Source organism: Catharus ustulatus, chromosome 13 (genome assembly GCF_009819885.2).
Source record: "Catharus ustulatus isolate bCatUst1 chromosome 13, bCatUst1.pri.v2, whole genome shotgun sequence".
NCBI classification, from domain to species: domain Eukaryota; kingdom Metazoa; phylum Chordata; class Aves; order Passeriformes; family Turdidae; genus Catharus; species Catharus ustulatus.
This window is the reverse complement of record NC_046233.1, coordinates 12,786,927-12,799,849: the sequence shown is the minus strand read 5'-3', so window position 1 is coordinate 12,799,849 and position 12,923 is coordinate 12,786,927. Positions and strand designations below refer to the sequence as shown.

At 46.0% G+C, this 12,923-nt stretch overlaps 1 protein-coding gene across 2 annotated transcripts in view; it reads left to right on the top strand.

Annotated features, from left to right (window-relative positions):
* The first annotated feature begins 1,192 nt into the window (after positions 1–1,192).
* Positions 1,193–12,923, top strand: part of FLNB (filamin B) — an 85,920-nt gene continuing 74,189 nt past the window's right edge. For both annotated transcript variants that reach the window (XM_033071249.1, XM_033071248.2), the window contains exon 1: positions 1,193–1,269. The gene's annotated coding sequence lies outside the window, so the exon portion shown is untranslated. The remainder of the gene's footprint in view (positions 1,270–12,923) is intronic.

Here is a 12,923-nt window from a genome sequence, read left to right as displayed (position 1 = left end):
ACTTAACGCCCTTCCACAGTGGTGCAGACATCCCCGTCTGCCCCTCTGTGTATAACTGATGTCACAGAGAAGGTGTCCTAAGGCAGGTGGTAATTTGTCCCAAGGGAGCACAACCTGCCCAGGCTGGTGAGGTTTATTCAGCAGAGACTTGATACTACTCTCATTCAAGTAGATAATAAAACTCCCATTGATGTTTTTCAATCACTGACGACTTTCTATGGACTCACAATTACCACTGCAGCCATGCCCAGAGTGCGCGAGTGTGCAGGGGGTGCACAGGGTAGAGGAGTCTGCTGTATCCTGTTTTTGTAAAGGACTTTTCCTCTTAGTAGTTGTAGTGAAAACAAACATGTGGGAGAACAATGGGACATTTTTTTCTGTTTTCCTCTGGATTTTTAAATACAACAAAAAGCCTATTAGAATTAAATAAAGTGCATTAACACAAAAGGGATTCCTATATGTTAATGAGGAAAATAAGCGTAACTATGTGAACATACAATCATGATCACAAAGGTCATTTGCCTTCTTGATCTCAGCCTGTGTTTTTGCAGTTGAAAGCCTATTCATTAAATACCTGTGTAAACAGGGCACTGGTAAAGAACAATGCCTGTGCCATAAAGCTGTTATCTGTAGCAGAGTTCACACCCTTACATGCTGCTTGGGCATTCTGCAGGCTTAGGAGTTGGCAACTCAGCAGAGACCAAAGGAGAGTCTGCAGACAGGATTTCCTTTCTTCAGATAAACCCAGAGGTATTCTATTTGTTGTGTCTAAAATATTTTTCAATGAACAAACAAGGATAATCCTAGCTGTAAAAATTGAAGTAACATTAAGATGTTAGTGCTTTCTAGGAGTAAAACTTGGAATCATTGTTCATAGGATGAATTGCTCCCAAGAAAACAGGAACTAGAATAAAGTACAGTATGTAAGGTGAGACAACTGCCTTCAACTGTTCCCATTTAAATTACATGTGTTTTAGACAAAAATCTGACATTGATTCTTCCTTCCGTATGAGAGGTGGAGGATGTACTGTAAGAGATAGTTAAGGGTGCAGTTAGCTATTCAGGTCAGGTTACTCCTGTTTGAATATATATTTCCCCAGTGTGTGGCTGCTTAGCTGCAGCTTTCTGCCATGAGTCACCTTTCCCCTGGGAAGTGGAAACCCCTGGCCTCTGACATCTCTCTCTCCATGCAGGTGCTGCAGCACGTAATCACGTCTGGCCTTGACCTTCTCAGCAGCAGACCAGGGTCCCAAAGTCCTTCACGGCAAGGTGGGTTTCCTTTGCCATAGTCATCATCCTCCTCGCTGCTTTTCTTTTTCTTGTTGTCTTTTCTGAGTGGCAAATATCATACTGGGATGCAGTTTCCAAGTGTGTTTATATGGAATGAGATTATTTGTGCTGCTGACAAAGTCCAATACTCTTCTGACAGAGTAACTTGCGCTTGACTTTTAAAAGATATCCTGGGCTCTCCAGGTATCAGACGTAGTTTCACTTTATCTCTGGTTTAATAAACTGGTGTCACTGGTTTATTAAAGAAGGGCTGCTTGTCGTTGTTGCTTGAAGTGCAGCTGTGTGTGGACACCAAGGTGGGGACACCTTCCAGACCCCATCCATCAGTGGGTAGATGAGAAAGGCTGAGGAATATTGGTAGGACCAGATTTCATCCCAGTGTGTTTTGTTCCTGTGGAGGTCAAAGTGCTTTGTGAAATCGATATGAATTTGAAGAGATTATTTTAAGAGTGGGAGAAAGGGATAAGGTGCAATAATATCAAAGTACCACATAGAACATTATTTGGAGTGTAAGAGTTTGGATTCTTTTTGAAACAATTGATATCTTTTCAGAACTGGTTTGCTCTTATTCAGTTCTAAGACGTAATACAAAGTCAAAATGAACAGTTTAGAAGCCCCTGCAACCAAGGGGAGCAGCTTTTTGCCATCATTCTCCTGAGAACTGTATGCATCAGGGTTTTGGCTCCAAGTCATAGTGATGCTAAATTTAAAAATCCTTTCACAACAGGGCTCAACCTTTCTCACAACTCTCTTCATAAAAAGCTCAATGTTGAAGTGATAATGTTCGGAACAAAGAACACTTAGCATAAACATTTAGCTTGTACTAAATAAATTACACTTGGTCTTACAGTCACGTTACTGGTGACAGCTTGTACAGCTTGCACCCTTCCCCTGTAATTCACCAGAACCAAGCAAATATACATTGTTGGGAAAATTTTCTTGGCTTTTGTCAAAGAGCCCAACTGCTGTCAGCAAACATATTGTGGGAATATGAATCTGGAAACAAACAGATCATTAGAGGGTGAGTTAAGGTTTTGTGATTTAATTCTAAACATGTTGAGTGAGTGAACCAGAGATGTGCAATGCCAGAAAAATAGTGCACCAAGAGGGTTTTTTTCTTTAATGAAAGCTGGTATTTGTATTGAATACAAAGTACTTTGGGTGACAAAGATGGTTACATATGGAAAATATGAAGTTTTGCTTGCTTTGGAGAATTATGAAGATCATTTGATTAGAAGTAATGTTGTGCCAATACAAGTTTAACATTCTTTCCTTGTGGAAATTATTCATCCATTTACAGAACTTTATTAAAGTACGATAATTTTCAGTTTAAAAAGAGAATGTATACAGAGGATCTCTGCTTGGGCAGCAAGTAGTGGTCTGGGCTTGTGCAGTCACATCTCTGGTTGGATATAATCTGTGCTTTGCCGTGTTACAACTGTACCAAGGGTTGAGAAAATGAAACAACTTCCTCAATCAGAGCATCTTTTTTAGGGAAAAGCCAGAGCTGAGACTGTGGTACTGCCCAGCTTGCTCTGACTGCCAGAGCCATTTGGGTCAAGGACCATCAGGAAGGCAAGGAGCCAGAGGAGCTCTTCTGAGGTCTCCTGAGAGGACTTGAAATCATCTGTGGAATCCTGAGAGGGCACAACTGTTCTCAGCCTTTTAGAGAAATGCAGTCATGTCAGGGCAGGAAGGAGGAAGGGAGCCAGGCCCCATTCCCCAGCATGAGACCCTGCATCCCTTGGGATGGACTGAGTGCCTGTGACCAGGCTTGGGCCTCCTCTGGGCTTCCATTCTTGTGACACATCTCGAAGTCCTCCCCCGTGTCTGGCCACATCACTGTAGAACGGATATCCCCATCTGCCCCAGCCCCTGTTCTGCAGGGACAGCCACAAGGCGGTCTGTGTCCTTGTGTATTTTGGCAGATGCTGGAGCTTTGCTCTCTCAGGGAAAAGTTGCTTTGGTCTCTTCCCTTCCTGTAGCCAGACAGCTACTGTCTTGGCCTCACTACCAGCCGAAAGGCAGCCTGAGCTGCTCTACTGTATTTGAGAGAAGGCTATGGTGAGGGAGCAGCAGGACATCTCCACTTCAGAGTGTACCACAAAGCCCATGCAGACCTGAAAGACTTCAAAGCTGACTCCTCTGTCAGGCACCTATCCCTGGAGCACTTTCTTCAGACAATAGCAGCTCTGCCGTTAATGGTTACCTGCACAGTGTCAGTATAATATAAAGAGAATATCCTTTGAGATTGTCAGCCTTTTTGATTGTCCTTCTAGCACATCCGACTACATCCTGGATTTCCCCTAAAATTCAAGGATTTGCTTCCTGTGATCTTTGTATCCCACTGGCACCATTAACTTGAATACAAGTAGGAAAGTATAAGACATTTCCCAGAGTCTTTGACAAGATAGCAAAACACTTCTCTTTCTCAGGAGCAGAAAGATGTTTTTTATTGGAGTAAATGCCCCTGCAAAACTGGCTGCAGCCCTATGAGCTGCTTGTGGCCAGGGCCCTGGGGTAACAATGGAGCTCAAACTTGGAACTGGCTTCAGCTGCACCTACTGCAGAAGGATCCTCCTGACCATGTACCAGAGTCTTTCTCAGTGCCATCAACACACCTTCTCTCACCTGGCCCTTCTGCTGGGCTGTCTGCAGTGTGGTCAGGCTTCCAGTTATTCCAGTACTGTGTTTTATGTGCTCTTAATTTTATAACAAGATAGAGGTTGACCAATACTTTCTGCTATTTCCTGCCTTCTTTCACAATACTGGTTCAAATGGTTATTAAATCAAAAGCTCCAGACAGCTCTGTGAATTCAGCCCAGCATTCAGGGTATGCTTATGAGGGATGCACAGGATGTACTGATGCTCATCTCAGGATGAAGGAGCAGCTTTTTGCTGCCCTTCTTTTCCCTCTAGGAGAGAGCATTAATGAAGGAGCAGGCTGCAAGAACATGAGAGCACCCCCTGGAGATTTTGGGCTGTTGTCACGATAATTTCAGAAAATTCTGAGGTTCAGAAGTGCTAATGGCCAGGATAACGTGTTATTTATTGCAAACAGGCATCTCCAATGCCTCAAAGGCCTGGATGTCCGACTGCCCTACTACACGCATCAAAACCCCTCTCATAGTCTCAGTCCCAAATTGAGTTTCCAAAGACAAACAGTGATGGTATCACATTCGCTTTTCATTTCTGTGTGGGCACTGTGCCCGTGCAGTTATAACACAGCTGAGTCTGATTTTCATATAGTTCATTGTTTACTTATGACTTACTATAAAGTTGAGCTTGTCTTATTTATGAGCAGCCATGAAGATATGGGATTTCATCCACTGGGTGATGACTCATTCATTGGGTTGGACTCTTTAGCTCCTAATACGTGACATATTTTGGACTATTGGATGAACAACATTTCTGCATGAGCCCAAATTAAATGAGGTGAATGGAAATAATTAGTTGTTTGTTTTTAAAATCATGTTTGTAGCTGGGTTTGTGCTGGTTCAGCTCTGGGCTCGTTCTAGCAATGTGCACAAGGGCAGGATGAGTTGCTGTACGCTATGGTGGAGAGGTGATGAACAGCATTTCTGAGTCAGACGTCTAAACATGCCAGGGGCGACTTTGCTTTGTTTCTCTTGCACAAGGAAACTTTGTGGTGATGGAGCATTTGATACTTTCTATGAACTTTAACGACTGCAACATTTCTTGTGCTGCTGCAAACAATTTGAGAAACTAATTTGTAATATCACTCATAAAAATCTCATGTTCTTTCTGTAATAATAAAACTCCTCGGCTGGAAAAAGAAATACAAATCCTCAGAAAGAGCAGCTCAGCAGGAGCGTACTTCAGCCACTCTTGTCTCGGGCATGCTCTCCCCTCCTGTGGGTGCGTCATGCTCCATGAGTTCAGCAGGAAGGATTCATGCACAGGCAGAAATATCGCCCCTGGTAACGCTCAACTACATAAGGAAAATGAAGTTTTAAAAACCTTTTCCCCCTCTTCCTGCCCCCAGCTCTGAGGGATGGGACCAGGACCATGGGAAATGTCGGAGTAACTTTGCTGCAGTGAGCAGTTGTTACGGCTTACAAGTTTTCACAGCCAGGAGCCCTGCCAGCAGAAATTTATGCCTCCATTTCAGCAGTAACGATGCTTCCCAGAGCTGTCAGCCGGCAGCGGGCTGGGAGGCAGCAGCGGGGCGTGTGGGGGACTCACCATGACATAACCACATTCCTGCAGCATGAGAAGATACTCCCAGGCCGCAGCAGGGGCAGCACAGCCCCTTCCCTGCTCCCACCCCACCACTGTGGTTCTCAAGGCCTGGGGAGTGCGGATGAATCCCTCGGCTGTGCAGCCTTTGGGTTATTTTGGGGCAGAGTGGCTGGAAAGCTGCCCATTGGAAAAGGATCTGGGGATGTTGGTTGACAGCAGCTGAACATGAGCCAGCGTGTGCCCAGGTGGCCAAGAAGGCCAGTGGCATCCTGGCTGTGTCAGCAGCAGTGTGGCCAGCAGGACCAGGGCAGTGATTGTCCCTGTGTCCTGGGCACTGCTGAGGCCACAGCTCAAATCCTGGGTTCAGTTTTGGGCCCCTCACTGCACAAAAGACACTGAGGGGCTGCAGTGTGTCCAGAGAAGGGAACAGAGCTGGGGAAGGGCTGGAGCACAGGGCTCCTTGGGAGTGGCTGGGGGTGTTCAGCCTGGAGAAAAGGAGACTCAGGGGGGTCCTCATGGCTCCACAACACCTGAAAGGAGATTGTAACCATACAGGGATCAGTCTCTTCTCCCAGGTGTAACAAGTGATAGGACAAGAGGAAACAGGCTCCAGTTGTACCTGGGAAGGTTTAGATTGGATATTAAGGAAAATTTCTTCACTAAAGGCACTGTCAAGCACTGGAATGAGCTGCCTAGGTCAGTGGTGGAATCACCATCCCTGGAGGTGTTTAAAAGCCGTGCAGTTGTGGCACTGAGGGACATGAGTTAGGGGTAGCTTGGCAGTGCTGGGTTAATGGTTGGACTTGGTGATCTTAGAGGGATTTTCCAGCCTAAGCGATTCTATGGGTCTATTATTTCACCGCCGCGGTGTTTTTTATTGTGGGGATTTTTATCAAATTATACCAATAAGGCGTTTTGCTGGGGCTTGTCCGGCGCCGGGAGCGGCGGGGCCGCCGTGAGGGCCGGGCCAAGCGGGGCTCCGCGCACCGGCAGGGGGCAGCAGCGCCAAGGGAGCTGTGGGGGCGGCTCGCCCTGAGGGGCACGGAGCCGCGGGCACGGAGCCGCCTCACGGAGCCGCCTCACGGGGCCGGGCTGTGCCCGCACCGACCCCTGCCCACTTCAGCAGTGTTCCTGGGAGCTGTCAGAGCGGCTGGATCTGCCTTGAAGGGAAACCGCTCTGCCCCCCTCAGACAACGAAGCCGTTCTCCTGTTGTGCAGTTTGTAACTGCCTCATCACCCCCTGCCGCTTCGGTACTGGATCTTTGCTGCTGTCAAAGAACCTGGGAGAGGATTTCTGCTTCGCAGGAGGAAGATTTGCAGTTACTGTGAGAACTACAGAAAACTCAGCACACCGCTGCCAAGGCTGGCGAAGGAGCAGGAGGAAGGCTCCTGTGGGGCCAAACAGCCTGTCACAGGACAGGGAATGGCTCATGCATCTGTATGGAGCTCCCAGGCTCTGGGCTGGGCTGTGCCACGGTACCTGTGCCAGCTGAGCACCAGCAGCAGCAGTGTGTTAACAGCCAGACTGGTGCTTTTCCCACAGGATCGAAGTCTTTCACTGTGGAGTCTTCCCACCTATTGCTCCCAGAGAGATGGAGAAAACACAGGTGTGCTGGCATGTGCCATGCTCAGCCCCATGCTTTAAGACACAGTCATACCAGCTGCTTGCCAGCCAGCGATGGCTGTGCCAAAGGAACTAAAGTCCGTGAAAAACAGAGGAAGAGTTAATACACACAAAGTTCAACAAAGAGGACATATATCCAGGAGACAACTGCTCTGCAGAGAGCAGGAGAAGGAGGTGCACCTGGCCCTCCTAGTGCATCTTGCAATCTGGGGGCTCCCTAAAGGAGCTGCTGCCATCTCCCTTCCCAGGCTTGAGCCTCAGAGGAGCTAAAAGCAAACAAGGGCCCCCAGAGGCACCTGGGTGGCCACCATATTGTGCTTGTGCAAACATCCAGTGCCTCTGAGAGGGCAGTGGTGATAACCCAGAGCTTTGCAGAGCTCCTGCAGCCCTGCAATGGTGACATCCCCACTGCCAGGCCCCTGAGGGGCTTCCACATAGCAAAACTGGCCCCAGCTGGATCAGATCACCCCCATCCTGCTGCAAACCATTTTATCACCAGGGCTGTAAAGATAAAACCACCTACCTGAGGCTGCTCTATATATAAGTCATTCTTCCCTCCCCCTTCTCTAAAACCAGTATTGTAGCAATGACGCAGTTGGAACTAAGGCAGGGCAGCAATCCTCAAAAAAGTTTCTCTGACCATGCCCCAACCCCGTTCCCCCTTTACATTTGGTTCTTGCGCACTCTGGTTAGTAGGACTGGGCTTGCCAGGGCTCTGGTTTTCCCCCTCTGTGTCATACCAGGCTCTTGGTTGGTGTTTTAGCCTGTAGGGAAGTGACAGTACTTACAAATATAAGGTTCCTTGCTTGGAGTGCCATACAGATGGCTGATGTGAAATGCCGTGCCAGCTGTTGTGGTGGCTGAATTGCCCTTTGAAATACACAGTTCCTTAATTGAAAAGGGTCTGTTTTTATTTTTTGGTCCTTTTCAATTAGACAGCTTGTGACTGGGCTCATTCTCAATATTGTCTCCCACTTCAGGACTGCCAGGCACACAAAGAGCAAGAGGTGCCAGCTGCCCAGCTAGCTCCACCAGTAACACCTTTCTGATGTCATCATCTCCCATTAGTATACCTTTTCGGTTTTTGTTTTGTTTTGTTTTGCTTTTTCTGAGCTGGTGATTTTGGGCTTGCTTCACAAAATCCAGGAATCATCATTTTGAGAAAAGCAGGAACCTGGAAACTGCAGGTTTTGCCCTACAAGCCAATGGCTGAGCCAGAGCAGAGTGTGGATCCCCCCACAGGAATCTCACTTTTTTAGAGAAAGTATACAGCCAGAGAAGATCCTAGGAATTGGTAAGGCATTAACTGTGCCATGGGGTGAGTGATCTATTCAGCTTTCTTCCTGCCCTGTTTTCTCTCATCTGAGAACTCCAGTTTCTTTGGACAAACCCTTGCTGGGTTGTCTCCAGACACCCAGCCCCCTAGTTCATGCAGGGTACACGCATCTCAGGGTTTTCCCAACTGCCTCCTTCCTTCTGCCTGCCCTGGGGTGGTGTCTTCCATTTGTTCTGGGACAGCGGCACCACCCCGCCTTCTTTCCCCTGCTGGTGCTTCTTGCACCCGCACACCCGCCTTTCCTCTTCTAGGGTGTTGCTGGGCAGAGCTGAGCTGCAGGACATTGTTATGCTGCAATATACTCGCTAATAGCAGAACTGACTAACAACTATGCAGGCGGAAGGGTGGCTTGAGGCTGGAGACTGCTAGCCAGGTCCAAGTGCTTTTCTTCTGCTTTTTATTATTCCTAATTGTCACCCAACTCAATGTGGGTTGTCCACAGGGCCCTCTGCCATTCCTCCTGCTTCTGCAACATGTTTAAAACCTTAGATTCCTTTCAAGTAGAGGAATGCCCTCAAACACATGCCTCACACGTACAAGCATTTATGGAGGAAGTTAAATGCTCTAATTGCTTGGCTGGATCAATCCCAGGCTGCCAGCACTGTGCTGAGCTGAGCAGCAGAACAATGTACAGCCCTTGTGTCCTTATGCACCAGGCAAGGCTTATCAGCCATGTAGGGGCTAATAAAGCAGCTTTCAAATGACTCAGTAGACTTAAGGCTTCTTTTATGCAAGATTTCTGTCTGGGAATATTTTTGTGAGAATGTTTAAAAAAGAGAAAGGAGCATGACTTCAGCCTTTTGCAGAAAGCAAATCCACTTAAAAGTGCAATTGGGGTTGGTTATTCGCCATCATGAGAACCCTGCAGTGGGGACAGTAGAAGTGAGCACTGCAGTGTCATGCCTTTCCTCTGAAATAGCTGAGATGTTATGTTTTCACTCACTCTGCACACTGGCATTCTCACCCCACTGCTGCATCCTGGGGTGTGTGCCAGGAGAGCCAAACAAACTCCCCTTTGGCTGGACATAGGTCAACAATTTTGTTTATGTCATACAGAAGAGTTTTGGTTTGTTTAAAAAATATACACTGTTCCCTTGGAAAGCGTTCCTTTCCTATGCTACATCCAGCTGTCCCAAGGAGGAGCTTGGCTACCCCTCTGAAGTCAAACAAAACTATTCATCTATATCTCAGGTTACAGCAGCTCCTGAAGAGTAACTGGGAAACACTCAGAATTCTGTGCATACATGAGCTCTGGCAGATGTGAGATGCTTAATTCCAACTTTACATGGTCGCTCCTGCAAACTCCGCGGAGTAAAAACACAAGAAAAGAAATTCAAACCCTGAGAAAAATGGGTGTATCATCTTAGGAAGAGAATTCTGGTTACCCTGAGTGCAAACACAAGCAGTAAGATTGGAAGTAAGCAGAGAAAATGCCTAATGAGGCCCGTGCCTGTGGTATCTGCTAGGGGCAGGAAGCCCTGATTAGCTGCACACTGGAGCATTGTGTGGGTTTGTATAGGATCTGACTTCCCAGGTCATGAAATCAGATCCTGAGTTATTTTAAAAATGAGCTGCTATTTCAAATTATTTTTCAACTTCATGTTTGATATGTCAAGTCACATTTATTTGGGTAAGCTATGTTTCATTCGGACACCCACAGCGCAGCCATCGCCGCATTCCTGATGCTGGGGGGGTGTTCTGCTGAGAGCAGGCACTGCTGTGGGGACATTTGCACTGCCAGGCATTGTTCTCAGGTACCAACACAACTTTGTTTGGATTTTGGGAAAAGAAATGCTTATACATGGCTGTGAGTACGTGTTTTTTCATTTAAAATCAACTTCACAAATCAAAAGTTAAATTAAATGCCCTGCAGCAGTTTATCAGTCAGAAAAATAGATGAACCAAGAAAAAGATATGAACTTCGTAACATTTCCATGGGAACAAGCAGCAAGGGTATTTTGGACAAATAAATTAGGTGAATTCCTGCATGAGACACTCCCAGGGAATGCCCTGTCCTTGCTCTTCCAGTATGTGCTAGATGGATTTCAGTTTAGTTGTCTCCTCTGATTGCAGGATAGCAAAAACACAAGCAGCCTTGCTCGTGGGCTGTTTACAGACTGTGTCAAAACCAGACCTTTAAATTCCAGCTGCGAGTCTCCCTGGGACCCAAGGCAAAAGCAGCACTGCAGGTTCTTGCAAAACACTGTGTTTGCCAGATGGATGGCTGCTTTTGGCACCAGTTTCAGCTTCTGGATACACATATAATGCAGCAAGAGATATATATACACATATATAATGCAGCAAGAACTTTGTGTAGAAGAAAAACCATGTTATTCCAGACACAGAGAGATGAAAATTGCCCCAGACACAACTGCTACTAGAAGCAACTGTTGCTTGCATAGTCTTTCCAAATATAAATTTCAATGCAAATTCTAGAACAAGTTATATTTTTCAGCATATTTCTAGAAATTTCTCTGCCTAAAGACATGCCTCTGTCTGATTTGGACTGAACTGCTGCTGCAGGCTCTCATATTGCTGTCTTCCTTGGGTAACAGAGGAGGAAACAGAAGATGGAAAAACTCAGAACAAGTTGTATCAAAGGTCCTAGCCAATATCTGCATAATGCAGAGCTTCTTTGCCTTCCATAGAGCTGCTGAATAAGGAAAATGCAATCCATATGATGCAATTCATTTGATTCATGCTTTGACTTGAACGGCTTGTCTGGGTTTGGTTTCATTTGGTAGAGATCATGGTAACAAAAGGAGAGGCATAATGACTACTTCATCAATTGAGAAGAAACACTTCTATTGTCTTTCAGAACCCAGTAAATAGGTAATGGGTGAAGAAAATGAGCAGTGTGTTTGGAAACCTTTGACATGGGAGGCTGGGAGGACCTGGCTGTGATGCTGAGCCAGGTTTGGTGCTGCCAAATGCGCAGCATTGCCATTTATGGTCACTTAGTCATTAAATCCCTTCAAGTTACAGTTCCTGTTCTGAAAAGGCAAACCTTTAACTACTGTGAGCCTCAGCTGCTGAACCTTCAGCCAGCGTTACTGGCTGCGTGCTGGGTTAGTGGATGAGCTGCCCCGCGGGGATGAGGATTAGCATCTGCACACTGGTTTGAATGTGCTACAATTTATTTTATGGCATTTGTTACGCATGGCTTTTGTTTTAATGCACAATGCTGTCCTGTGTTTGGATAAGGCTATTATGTGGCAAAAAACTATAAATATTTAAAATCTCGTGATAAATTTCTAAAGCTACCTGGGTGCTATAGCCCATGGCCCACTTATTCTTTTTCCAAGCCTTTGCCCTGACAACTCACAAGTTTTGATGGCCCTAGGGTACAAACCTTCAGTGTGCTGCTGCTTTGACAGGAAGCTTTGGAAAAAATTGAGGCATCCTCCTGGCTTTTCACCACACATTTCTGCTGAGATATGATGCATCTTCAAAGTCACTTGTGTGGGGTTAGCTGTAGTGTGGGAAAAGAAAAAAGTCATTGCTCCTTGTGTATTAGCAGCATCACTGAAATCTTTAAAAGATGACATTTCTGTTGCACAGATTCTCAGAGAGGTAATAACTAAGGCATGACCTGCCAGGAGCAGAGAAAAGTCCTTTTACCTGCAAAGACTCAGCCTGAATGCTCAGCTGTGGCTGATTCCTGCTCTAAGCAAAGTATGCAGATGTGCAGATGTGCAGATGTTGGATTAACAGTTGAGATTAATTCTGATTCTTATACTCTTACAATCAAAGCAAGCTGTTGCTGAAAAATGCATCAAGCAGAGAGCATGTACAGTGTCCCAAATGGCTGGGATCTCTCATGTATGGCCCATGACTTGGAGGAATCCAAGAACATATCATCACATGAGACTGTGATAAGTTGATTATCCTGAAATAGACCTGACTTCATTAGTCAGCCCATCATGCGCTGTTCACTGATGTCAGCGGGGGCCCATGCCGCCAGTCCCCACACCCTTCTGCTTTTGCAAAACCAGGCTTCAACAGACTTTTCCTCAATGAAATAGCCAGTGTTTGAACTGCCATTTCCCTCTGCTGTTAGTATGCTCCAAAAAACTAATGGCAAGTGTCCACCATGGACCTCATGGTACCATTCCAGGGCCTTCGAGGATATGATAAATGGGATTAAATTTTCATTAAGGATTGTCAGTGATCCCAAAAATAGCAGCAGCAGACCTGCAAAGGCCAGCCAACTTTTATTTACCTTTACAGTTTAAACTGTGCCCCTAATTTTTTAAAATCCTGCCAGCAAAGCAACTCACTGTGAATTTGGAGAGCTTAATGTCATATTCTGGTTTGAGAGATATTCTGCAGTGACTTTTTGCTAAAAATAGAGCATGCCATAATGAATTGCCCTTACAATTTATCCAATTTGTCAAGGCTGTATTTTCAAACACAAAATATTCTGAGCAGTTCCATGATAAAAAAGTGAGTATGTGGCAGAGAAAGCCC